Consider the following 12,214-nt stretch of genomic DNA (forward strand, 5'->3'; position numbering starts at 1 on the left):
CTGTTTTCTTTGTTAAAATTCACCCAATGAAAATCAGAATTTGCTCAAGCTTTCATCATAAAATTTGTTTGAAAATGTTATGAGTGGAATGGATGAGGGACACTTGGCGGTGGAGGGAAAGAGAAAAAGAAAAGAAAATTGAAAATTTTCTTTTTTTTTTCCTTCCTTTTTATCCTTTCTTTTCTTTATTTTTTCCCTTTTTTTATAGAAAAAAACATTAATTATATACTTAATTTCCAAATTCTTTTATTCCTTTCATATTAACAAATAAAAATCCAACGAAAAAAAATATTGGGTTTACAACTTACCTTCCCCTTAAAAAAATTTCGTCCTCGAAATTTAGATGTCCTTAACTGAAAAGTATCGGGTATCTCTTCATTATCCGATCTTCTGGTTCTCATATTGCCTTCTTCGCTTCCTGATCTCTCCACAAAACCTTTATGAGTGGAATCATCTTGTTTCACAAAACTTGTTCCTTTCTGTCGAGAATCTGAACTGGTTCTTCATCATAACTCAAATCTTCTTTCAATTCAACTGGTTGCGCGCTCACAACACATATGTTGGGTCTAGTATATAACTCCTTAACATGGATACATGAAAAACATCATGTATTCGAGCAAGTTTTATTGGCAACTCAAGTCTATACGCTGCTGGTCCCACTCGTTCTGTTATCTGATACAACCCAATATATCTAGGACTTAACTTACCTTTTCTTCCAAAACGAATAACACCTCGCCATGAAGATAACTTCAAGAAAACTTGATCTCCAACTTGGAATTCTAAGTTTTTTCGTCGTTTATTCGCATAATTTTTCTGTCGATCTTGGACTATTCTCAGGTTTTCTCTTATTAACTTAATATTGTTTGTTGTAATTTAAACCAGCTCAGGACCTACTAACTTCAGCTCTCCCACTTCATTCCAGCACACAGGAGTTCGACATGGTCTTCCCTATAAGGCCTCATATGGTGCCATACCAATACTAGACTGATAGCTATTATTATAAGCAAACTCTATAAGTGGCAAGTGGGTATCCTAACTTCCCTTAAATTGGAGGACACATGCTCTCAACATGTCCTTTAAAGTTTTGATGGTCCTCTCAGACTGACCATCTGTCCATTGCTTTCTACAAACTAGGCCAAAATTTAGAAGTAAACCTCGGATCCCTATCTGAAACTATGGACACTAGCACTCCATACTAACTCACAATCTTATCGACATATAATCTAGCTAGCTGGTCTAACGTAGATGTCCACTAGAAGAAATATGATCTTCAATGTCAGTTGGAAAAAATGAAAATAGAGCTTTAATGTCGCTTTTTAAAATGCAGATGTTTAATGTCGGTTTAAAACTGACATTAAAGAGGAAGCTTTAATGTCGGTTTTAAACTGACATTAAAGCTATGCTTAATTTTTTTTATTTATTTTTCTAATTTCGTAAAAGATTAAGTATTTCTTTCACTTAATTTTCTCTTTCTGAATTATCGCGATTTCTTCCCTCTCCTTCTCAATTTCTTCCCCTCTTCTCACTCTCACTTTCTTCTCTCTATATCCTCTCTTCTCCGACGAGCAGTCCATCGTGCCCAGTTGTTGTCGTCCCTCGTACCCAGCCACCACCACCTCTATCATTGTTGTGCATTCGACCTCCACATCTGTCTCACGTTCGCACCTCCAGATCTTTGACATTCGCACACTGCCTCGCCACCACCGCCGCACGTCCATATCTCTCTCGATATCTTTTTTCTCTTCCCCTCTAGCGTCAATCTCATTGTTTATTGAACAAGACCCATCCACATCGGCCCTCTCCACACTATAACATCTGGGTAACATTTTTTAATCTCCATTTTAGAACCCTAATGGTTTCTTGAACGCTATTTTTTCTTTCCATAAGGAACTTGATGATTAAATCTGAATGAATGTTGTTAGGTTCCTCTCTTGTTGGGATTGTTTTATTGTGTACTTGGTTTTATTCAACTGTAGATGATAATTTTCGCCTAAACAATAATAGGAGAGTTTGGGGGAAAACGGTAGCTTCCTTAATGTGAGTGTTTTTTTTTTCATTGGATTTCTTTGGAGAAAGTGTTGCTTGTTTGATTCATATGTATGTATTATTTTGATTCTTGTATTCTCTCATGTGATAATTTGTAGGCAGAAGTTAGTTCTCTTATGTTAGAAGTTTAGTTATTTGTTAGAAAGAGTTGCAGAAATTAGCTCTCTAACGTTCTTATACTAGTAGTTTATGATATGTATTGTATTGGTTTGTTTAAATTTTAAATCATAATTATAGATTTTCGTTATTGTACATTCCTATGTGATGATTTCTATGCAGAAGTTAGTTCCCTAATCTCTCTTATTCACTTGGCCTAATTAACCTCAAATACACAAGTTGCTAATTGATGAAATTTTAAATGATTTCATGAATGATGCTCTATCAAAAGATTATTGTATTCATATTCAATTTTAAACTAACGTCTTTCTTTTACACAAACGAAGATAACCAAGAAGGCAAGCATTGTTGGAAAGTATGGTAAGTATTTTGAAAATTCGATTTACGATTTATAATTTTGTATCTTGCATGGTACCCATAATTTGTTTCACGCTATCGTGTTCCACTATCATAGAGCTCAGATATAATTTCAGTTATGAGTTTGATGCATATTTTATTTTTCTTCATTTTTTCAAACAAAAGTTAAATAGTTCTTACCCATCAAATAATTTCACACTTAATCAATAGTTGATGAATCTATTCCATGGCATTACCATTTGAAATTATATCTTGGATTACAATATTACTTTTAAATGATGATGATGTTGGAAATAAACATTATACGATTAACATCGTACAATTAATTCAATATTTGCAGCAAGGAATTTGCTTAATGAGTTGCCTAAGAATATTGGTAGCCTATCACGCCTCATTCGATTAAATGTATTTCAAAACAGTGAGTTTTTTTTTTTCGCTGATTAGCTCCCTTAATCTCCTTTACATCAAATAATTTAATCTTTTTCTTTCATGTTTTAACAAAGCTTTCTAAATATAAATATGTCCTCTTTGCAGAAATTTCATCAATTCCATCTTTAATAAAGGATTCTTGTGCGCTTGCAGAGTTATATATGGGGTGGTATTCAATCCATAATCTTACAAACTTACATTTGGTTTCGATTGTAATGGGTTTCTACGGTTTATTCCTTTTCTTCTTTTAAAAGTTTATTTTTATTAAGTAATGTGATTTCAACTTACTTTGTTTGCAATTGCATGCATATTTCAGAAACCTTATCCTTTCCATTTTCTTTTGCAACTAAAAGAGGATTGAAAGATTTATTGCTTCAGATAGATAATCAACTTTGTGCAGATTTTGGTGCCTTAGATCCCAAATGGGTGTAAGCTTCTTTAACTTCATATTTAAAGGACTAGGATCTGGTCGTTTAGACCTTGTTTGTTAACTATTTGGTTTTGCATGGTTTCTAAAAGTTAAGTCTATTTACTTTAGTTTCTTACACTTCTTAGGTAAATGAGCTGTATTCTTAGTCAAATGCTAAAAAACATGTCAAGTTTTCATAAAATACTTTTATCAGTTTTCAAAATTTAGCTTGTTGTTTTAAAACATTTGTAAGAAGTAGATAACAAAGTATGGAATTGTGTGTTTAGAGGCACACAACTTATTATAAGAGTTGTTTCTACAAGAGTTTGTCGACTTCTATAATAATGGCAATATTAGGCCAATGAGAACTTCCCTTATTTTTTATTTTTTTTGGAGTCTAACTCAGCTTCACATGCTTTTTGTTGGATATTTATGTAGGACTACCATCATTTATTGTCTTTTCTCCCGGTTGTAAATCAACTGATTGCATTAATAGGTGAGTGAGGTTTCATTGGGGTTCAAATTTCAAACCAAACAAACTTAGATAGTTGGTCAAGTGTAGATCTCTCTTTTTTTTTTTTTTTTTTGAAAACAAACAAGCGTAAAGAATAGATGAGGGTTTCTTTGAATTATCCTAAAGAGATAGGCTAGTTGAAAGAGCTTTCAGCTGGCCAAATCAAAGAGGGATATGTAATTATGTTAGTGTTGAAAGTCCAATTGTAAGCATTTAACTTAAATCTACCATTAACCTCATAGGTGATCCTTAGCATCAATCCTACGTTTTTTCTTACAAAAGTGTAACTGTAATTTACCCCTTACACTTATATTACAAGAATCTTTCTATATATTTGAACATATTTCTTCCTAGGTTCAACGAAAAGCTTTCTTTCGATGATATTATAGATTGGTTTGCAACAATCGTACTGTATCTACTTTGAAGCCTTTACTACTAAAAGGACACATTGGTAATATTCAGGATCTCATGGTGTTATTTATGTTACATTTTTCAATGGTTCAATTTATTGTCTGGTCATGGTATTCTATGTCTCAATATCCCAAGTTTGTAGTGTAGGGCTAGATTACCTTTACACTGCCTTGGGGGGGGGGGGGACTGTAGGTTGTGATCTATAATTGTAGTGTTGTAGCCTTTTAATCTCAGAAGTTTGTAGTCTTTCAAGCCAAAGATATATAACTGTATTCAATTCTATTTATTGCTGGTTCTGCATAATCGTATATATTTCAAATTTATCTGCTATTTTGCTATCTCCTCTCTAATTACCATGATCTCTAGTTCTCTCCTCTCTAATCGTAGTTACCTTTACACTCTCTTGTTTTGTTGAATCTATGAGTAACTCTTTGCTAAGGGAGGGAGATACTTATGTGGGTTAGTTTATTCTTTGACAAAAAAAATACATATTTGTTTCTGTAATTCTTTTTTAAATGAGAACAATTCCTTAAAAAGTGTTTGGTGTGAAATACATATTAGTTTCTATAATTCTAAAGATTAAATGATGCTTCAAATGGATTGTTGGTTGTTGATTGTGTATTTTGTGTTGATATTTTTGTTATGAAATGCAATGGTAGGAAAGGGGAAGGCCTTTAATAACACTAGAGTGACGCATAGATTGAAGCGGTTGATTAAGGTGCCTGAGATTAGTAACAAACTAGCAGATATGATGATTTATTCATGGAGGAAATATGGCCAAAAGCCAATCAAGGGTTCTCCACACCCAAGGTATACAAATATGATTACTTTACTTTTCAGCTTATTGTGTTGATGTTGCTTATTTCTTTATAAATTGATATTGGTTTTCATAATATTATGCAAAAAATGTTGATTATTCATTTGACTGGCAATATTATGAGCTAATCAATTACAAGAATTCATAGGTTGCCATATAAAATGTTTTTTTTTTTATTTGGTAAAAGAATTGTATATGATTGCATCTATGGAATATTTCTAATATTAAACTGAAGAGATTTAAGAAAGCCTGATGGATGGGGTAAATTGAAGAGAGTTCTGTGGATTGGGGTGAATATAAAATCTTGAGAACTTTTCATCCTTCTCTACAATTTTAGTGCTTCAAACAGCTTTGTTATTCTAAATAAATGGTTAATTTTGATATTGTTTTTAGATAATTGAAGTTGTATCGGGTTGAAAGCTAAGCGATTGTGCAGATGGCCAGGCGACCGTTGAAAATTGAAGACTAAGAAGGGGTTTAGGATTTCTGATTATTTAATTCTTGTATTAGGATCTTTTTTCATGTACTGTTGTAGAATGTATATATAAGCACAATATTCAGATTTTATTTTGTGTATTCAAATGTAAAAGACAAATATTATAGTTTCTAAAATAATATGAATTTCATTAATTTGTTGGCGTGTGAAAAAAATATTTATCTACATGGACCCAATATGGTCTATAAAAAATGGACAATAGTGCAACAATTAAATAAAAATAAATCTGTAAAAATGAAACCAAAAACTAAGCTTTAACGACGGTTTTAAACCGACATCAGAGTTCAACCGACATTAAAAGGCTTCAATAACACTACAAAGATGTCAGTTGAAGACTGACATTAAAGGCCTTTAATGTCGTTTTTAAATCGACATTAAAGTCCAACCGATATTAAAGGGCTTCAATAACACTATCAAAGTTGTTGGTTGAAAACTGACATTAAAGACATTTAATGTCGTTTTTAAACCGACATTAAAGAGGCCTTTAATGTCATTTTTAAACCGACATTAAAGCCCAACCGACATTAAAGGCCTTTAATAACGCTCGCAAAGATGTCGGTTGCCAAGTGACATTAAAGACCTTTAATGTTGGTTTTAAACCGACATTAGAGGTCAGATTTCTTCCAGTGGTCGCTTTAAACAGTACAAATCGTGTCGTCTTAGTGAGTCTGTCTACTATTACCCATATACCATCGTGTCAACTAGATGTATGAGGTAATCTAAATAGAAAATCTCTAGTAATATGCTATCATTTCTACTATGGCACTAGCAAAGGATTAAGTAATCCTCCTGGCCTCTGTCTCACTGGTTTAACCTGTTGACAAATCAAACATCTATCAACATATTCAGATATCTCTTGCTTTAATCCAGGCCACCAATAAGTCTTCTGTAAAGTTCTGTACATCTTGGTGCTACCTAGATGCATAGTGTAAGCTGAACTGTGAGCTTCTTCTAGCATAGCATCCTTAAGCTCACTGACATTCGGAATACATAATCTTCTCTGTTTAACAATGTCTCCATCTGTTTTCAGTTCAAACTCCAACTCTAAGCATTTCTTGGATTTTCCAAGCTTCTTCTGTAAATTACTGTCTTCTGACTGTTTTCTCACAATCTCAGCTACTAGAGAAGACCAGACCTGAAATTGAGCTAACAGACTTTCTGAATCCTCTGCAGTCACTACTGCCTTGGAACCTCTTAACTCACTCAGCAAAGATACTCGAATACCACATAAGGCACTCTTCGAAAGTCTTGACTTCCTACTTAATGCATCCGCTACTATGTTAGCCTTACCTGAATGATACTCTATAATACAATTATAATCTTTAATCAGTTCTAGTCATCACCTTTGTCTTAGATTTAGCTCTTTCTGATAAAAAATATACTTCAGACTCTTATGATCGGTGAAAATATGACAGTTTCCCTGAACAAATAGTATCTCTAAATCTTCAATGCTAAAACAACTGCCGCTAGCTCAAGATCATGGGTAGGGTAATTACACTCATGCGTCTTCAACTACCTTGAAGCATAAGCTATTACATTCCTATCTTGCATAAGCACACAACCTAATCAATGCCTCGAAGCGTCACAATAAATCACATAGTCTTTCCCTGTTACAGGGAGTGCCAGAACAGGTGTTGTGACTAATCTCTTCTTCGATTCCTAAAAACTTTGTTCGCATCTATCTGACCACTCAAACTTAGCATTCTTATTCGTTCAAGCTATCAAAGGAAATGCCAATCGTGAGAAATCCTCAATAAAACCCCTATAGTATCCTACCAAACGTAGGAACTACGTACTTCTGTTGCACTGGTTGGTCTTTCCCAATTTACAACTGCTTCCACTTTTTGTGGATCGACACTAACTCCTTTTTCTGAAATTACATGCCCCATGAATACTACTTGGTCCAACCAGAACTCACATTTGCTAAACTTAGCGTACAACTATTTATCATGTAGAGTCTGTAGAACAATCCTTAGATGTTCCTCATGGGCTTCCCTGTCAACCAAGTAAACTAGTATATCATCAATGAACACGATCACAAACTGATCTAAATATTGATGGAAGATCCTGTTCATGAGATGCATGAAAACCGCTGGCTTATTCGTTAAACCGAATGGCATAACTCGAAACTCATAATGCCCATACCTTGTTATGAATGTTGTCTTAGGAGTATCCGATTCTCTAACCTTCAACTGGTGGTATTCTGATCTTAAGTTAATCTTAGAGAACAATGCTGCTCCTTTTAGCTGATCAAATAAGTCATCAATGCGTGTTAAAGGATACTTGTTACGTATTGTAACCTTGTTTAACTATCTATAGTCAATACATAATCTGAGAGTACAATTTTTTTTTTCACAAATAGCATTGGTGCTCCCCAAGGCGATACACTAGGCCTGATTTATCCCTTGTCAACCAGTTCTTGTAACTGCACCTTCAATTCTTTAAGCTCACTCGGAGTAAATTTATACGGTACCTGTAAAATAGGTGTTGTCCCTGGTAACAATTCAATAGTAAACTCGATCTCTCTATCAGTTGGCAAACCTGACACATAATCTGGAAATACATCAAGAAACTCTTTCACCACAGGAACATCTTCTGGCTTTAGCTTTTCTCTTTACACTACTACCACGTGTTCAAAAAATGTTGTGCAACCTTTCCTCAACAATTTCTTGTTGGAATTTATGTCCTAAAACACGTACTTTGTTATTTGATTCAATAAAGTTTATTATTGAATGATATAATCTTAAAACCAATAAATTAAGGTCCCGAGGCTATTTTACTAAATTTGTTAATACACTTGAACTTTATGTAAAGACATAAACATGGATTAAGTTCAAGTTAATAGCCCAAATAGTCTATAGTGTATGAATAAGGTTGGGTGTCTTATTCTGGAAAACACTATGGATGCGGCCCGCTCCGTAGTTAGTACAAACGATGTAATCCTATGTAAATGGTTTGCATAAGACTGGAACGACGAAATAGTCACTTTTAGTTATAATGCCGTAAACTTTAATCTGACTATTTTAATTATAATGACCTAGGTAACTTGATCTTAATCCTGAGCTAACTATGAACTTCTGTTCATTCGGTAATATCCTTATATCTGCATAGGTTAAGACAGGTCATCATCGCTGGCCCAATAAGACTCCCATTTTAGGGATAAGACCAAGTGGATAGCTAGGGACATAGGGTGCAAGACGGAATTCATTCCTATCCACTTTTGGGATAGTTGATAGGTTGTTCCCTTAAGTACTGAATCCAAGTCTTGAACAAGGGGCCCCACCTTCTCATTAGCCCAAGAAGGATTCAGGTTTATAGGTTGGACCTTAAACCAATTGTTCAATCGTGGATCAGTGGGTCTTAAGGAGCAAGATGTAATCTCGGGGGTAAAACGATATTTTGACCCAACCAAGATTACGAACAACCTGTGAAGGATCAACTTACTCATCATGGTTATATCAGATGGACAGAAATATATCTATAGTGAGGGGAGTGCAACTATGAGTCTTTAATGGAATGACTCATTATTTAACGAATGTTGATGAAGCTTGGTGATCTAAAAGAGTTTAGCCAGTTAATCTCGAATCGTTAGAGCCGATGATCTATAGGTCCATTAGGTTCCCCTACTAGCTCATATGGATTCAACTAAGAACAATATGTTGGAATAACTCGAATTGTTCGAATTAGGTAAAGAGAGAGAAACCGAAAAGTGTATATGATATAAGTCGGTAAATATAAACTTTAAGCTTTATGTTTAAATATGATTTGAATAATGAATATGGATTCATATTTAGAAGGTTGGAAAGTTTTGAAACGGTCAAAGTTGTAAAAGTCAACATGTTGATTTTTGACTTTGAAAAATAAAACTTTGACCAGATTTATATTCAAATATGATTTGAATTTTAGAAAAATGAATGCGAATTCATACTCGAAAGGTTGTAATTAGTCAAGACGGATAAAATAGCAAAAAGTCAAAAAGATGACTTTTGACTAAGAAAAGTCAAAGTTTGACTTTGACTTAATTGGTCAAATGACCAAATTTTCCTTTGACTAATATATTAATTACTAAATGTTACTGGAAAATGTGGCAACTTGTAAGGAACTTATAAGCCACTAATTCCATTAAGAGTTAATGGATTAATTAGGTGTTAGAGATTTCATAAAAGAAAATTGCATGTATTTTGCATGTAATTTTCTATATAAACTTCCATTTACAGAATGAGAAAAAAATGATGATGACAATCTTATGAAAAACTCTAAACGATACACCTTCTTCCCTCCATCTCTCTAAGATTTCCTTCATAAAAATGAGTCCCACAACTGGTTCTTAGTCCTGAGATTAGTAAGTCAACATAGTGGTTGTCTTTGCTTGTGATCTTCAGGGGAGAAGAAGTTTGGGAACGAAGAAGAAGTTAAGAACTACAAAGGTAAGCTCATTGTTTACCTTCTCTATTCTTCGTTTATGTCTATCGTTTAGTTACAAAATGTTAATTTCTAAATCGTTTAGATGCATATAGAGTAAAGCATGAGCCTTGTCTTCTGCTGTATATTTCTTCGATTGTTTTTATTCCTTTATTTCTCAGCTTTCAAAACTGAGATTAAAATTCTAGGAACGACCTTCCTCAAAACCACTTGAGCAAAGCCTGGTTTTCTGAAAACTACTTCCAAAATTGCATCTAACCTCTGTAACTCTAGTGGTATCAAGTCCACTAGCATATTGATACCTTTTACTAAAACTTCACAATTACGCAATACCTCAATGACAAGTAAAACATCACCAACTGAAGTGTATATAGCTAACCCCTCATATAAAGGCCCTTGCATCCTATTCAGGTTAGTTAGAAATATACTAGAAACAAAGGAATGCGTAGCACTTGGATCAAATAAACAATTGCTGGTACATTACAAATAAGAATCGTACCAGTCATAACGTCTGGTGCATCCTCCGCTTCTAGTGGATTGACTAGGTATTCTCTGGCTCTGTCTCTGAAAAACACTACCATAACTCATGTTCCTTGATGCTTGGCCTCCAGATCAACTCTTAAAGTCTTGACGGCCTGAAATATTTACCCCAGGTGTGAACCTCCGCTGCTTACGGCCTCTAAACCCGTTTGCTGTTAAAGCTCTACGACTAAGCTCCACTGTTGATTTCTCTTCTATTATACTCTGCTCCACGTGAAGGGCAGTCTCCACTAATTAAGAAAAATCCGTCCACTTAGCAATCGCTATAATTGCGGTATGTATTTCAAAACGCAACTCTCTTTCAAACCTTCGACACCTGTTACTCTCAGATGCCACAATAACATCAGCATACCGTGAAAGCTCAATAAACTTTCTCTCGTACTCAGCCACTGAAATTGATCCTTGTTTCAAACCCAAAAACTCATCCTTTTTGGCCTCGCAGTATGTGCTGGGATAATACTTATATTCCAATATGCCTCTAAAAGTCAATCATTCTAAAGTACATGCATCATTGTGCCTAGCTAATATAGATTTTCACCATCCTTCAGCCTTCTTATGCAACAAAAATATGGCCAATCCAACCTTTTGTTCCTCAAGATAATTCATGACGTCAAAACATTTTTCGAGCATATTCAACCAATTGTCTGCATCAGCTGGATCTGTGGAACCCTCAAACCTGTAGCCCCTAACTTCTTCCGTTGTTCAATTCCGTATGCCTTTTCTAGATCACTAGGCTCTGTTCTCTCTAACCTTCTTATCTCCTGTGCAGTTCTCGCAAACCGCTCCTTTCCTGCCCCAACATGAACTCTTAGGGTACTAGATTCCCCTACAGATTGACTCTGGGTAGGACCTTGCATCTCGTCCTGATTCTACCTTCGTCGTCTGCTAGTACGTGATGGCACGACTCCTATAATATGTCAACACATTAGACATACTATAGATACTTAAACTCAAATGCATGATCCTAAATGTATACTCACATGTTAATCATAACTGGACTTACTTTTACGATTAATTAGACCATACTTCACTAGTTCCCTATACGCTAACTTGACTTCCAATTATTTACTTTCCAGTTTCTTCTTAGAGTTAACTGCTCTATCTTAATTCCTATGGAGAAAACTGCTTTAATACCAAGTTGTCACACCCTCTCCCGGACTGCCAACTAGCTTAGACCGAAAGATGGCCTGAAGTCGACCAACAACACTTTTCTCTACTTGTATCTGTCGACTCTGCTGAAATCTTTAACGTGATAAATTTGCTAATCTAGTATATAAACTACTGTACAGCAACATAACACATCGGATCCTGGACTAATCATATACATAAATCAAGTGTAGCCCGGAAATAACTGATTTCACGAGTAAACTTGGAGACACCTTAACCAAAACATAACCAACAAAAGTTTAGACAACTGCAGCTCCTAAAGATTATACAAACTGCGGAGTATCTATATCCTACAAAGATATATACATCATAACACAACAGACTCTATGCACAACTCTAACCACGTACTGGTAATCGATATTAGAGCTTTAGCAGACTAAGACGGTCTATCAGACACCAGAAACTCAATCTCTACTTGGAAAGTGGGTAAAAATTTTTGGAAGGATAAGCTATAAAGCTTAGTGAGTGACTTAGTTTAAAACTAGAAAT

This window comes from Cucumis melo, chromosome 3, assembly GCF_025177605.1.
Source record: "Cucumis melo cultivar AY chromosome 3, USDA_Cmelo_AY_1.0, whole genome shotgun sequence".
In the NCBI taxonomy this organism is placed as follows: domain Eukaryota; kingdom Viridiplantae; phylum Streptophyta; class Magnoliopsida; order Cucurbitales; family Cucurbitaceae; genus Cucumis; species Cucumis melo.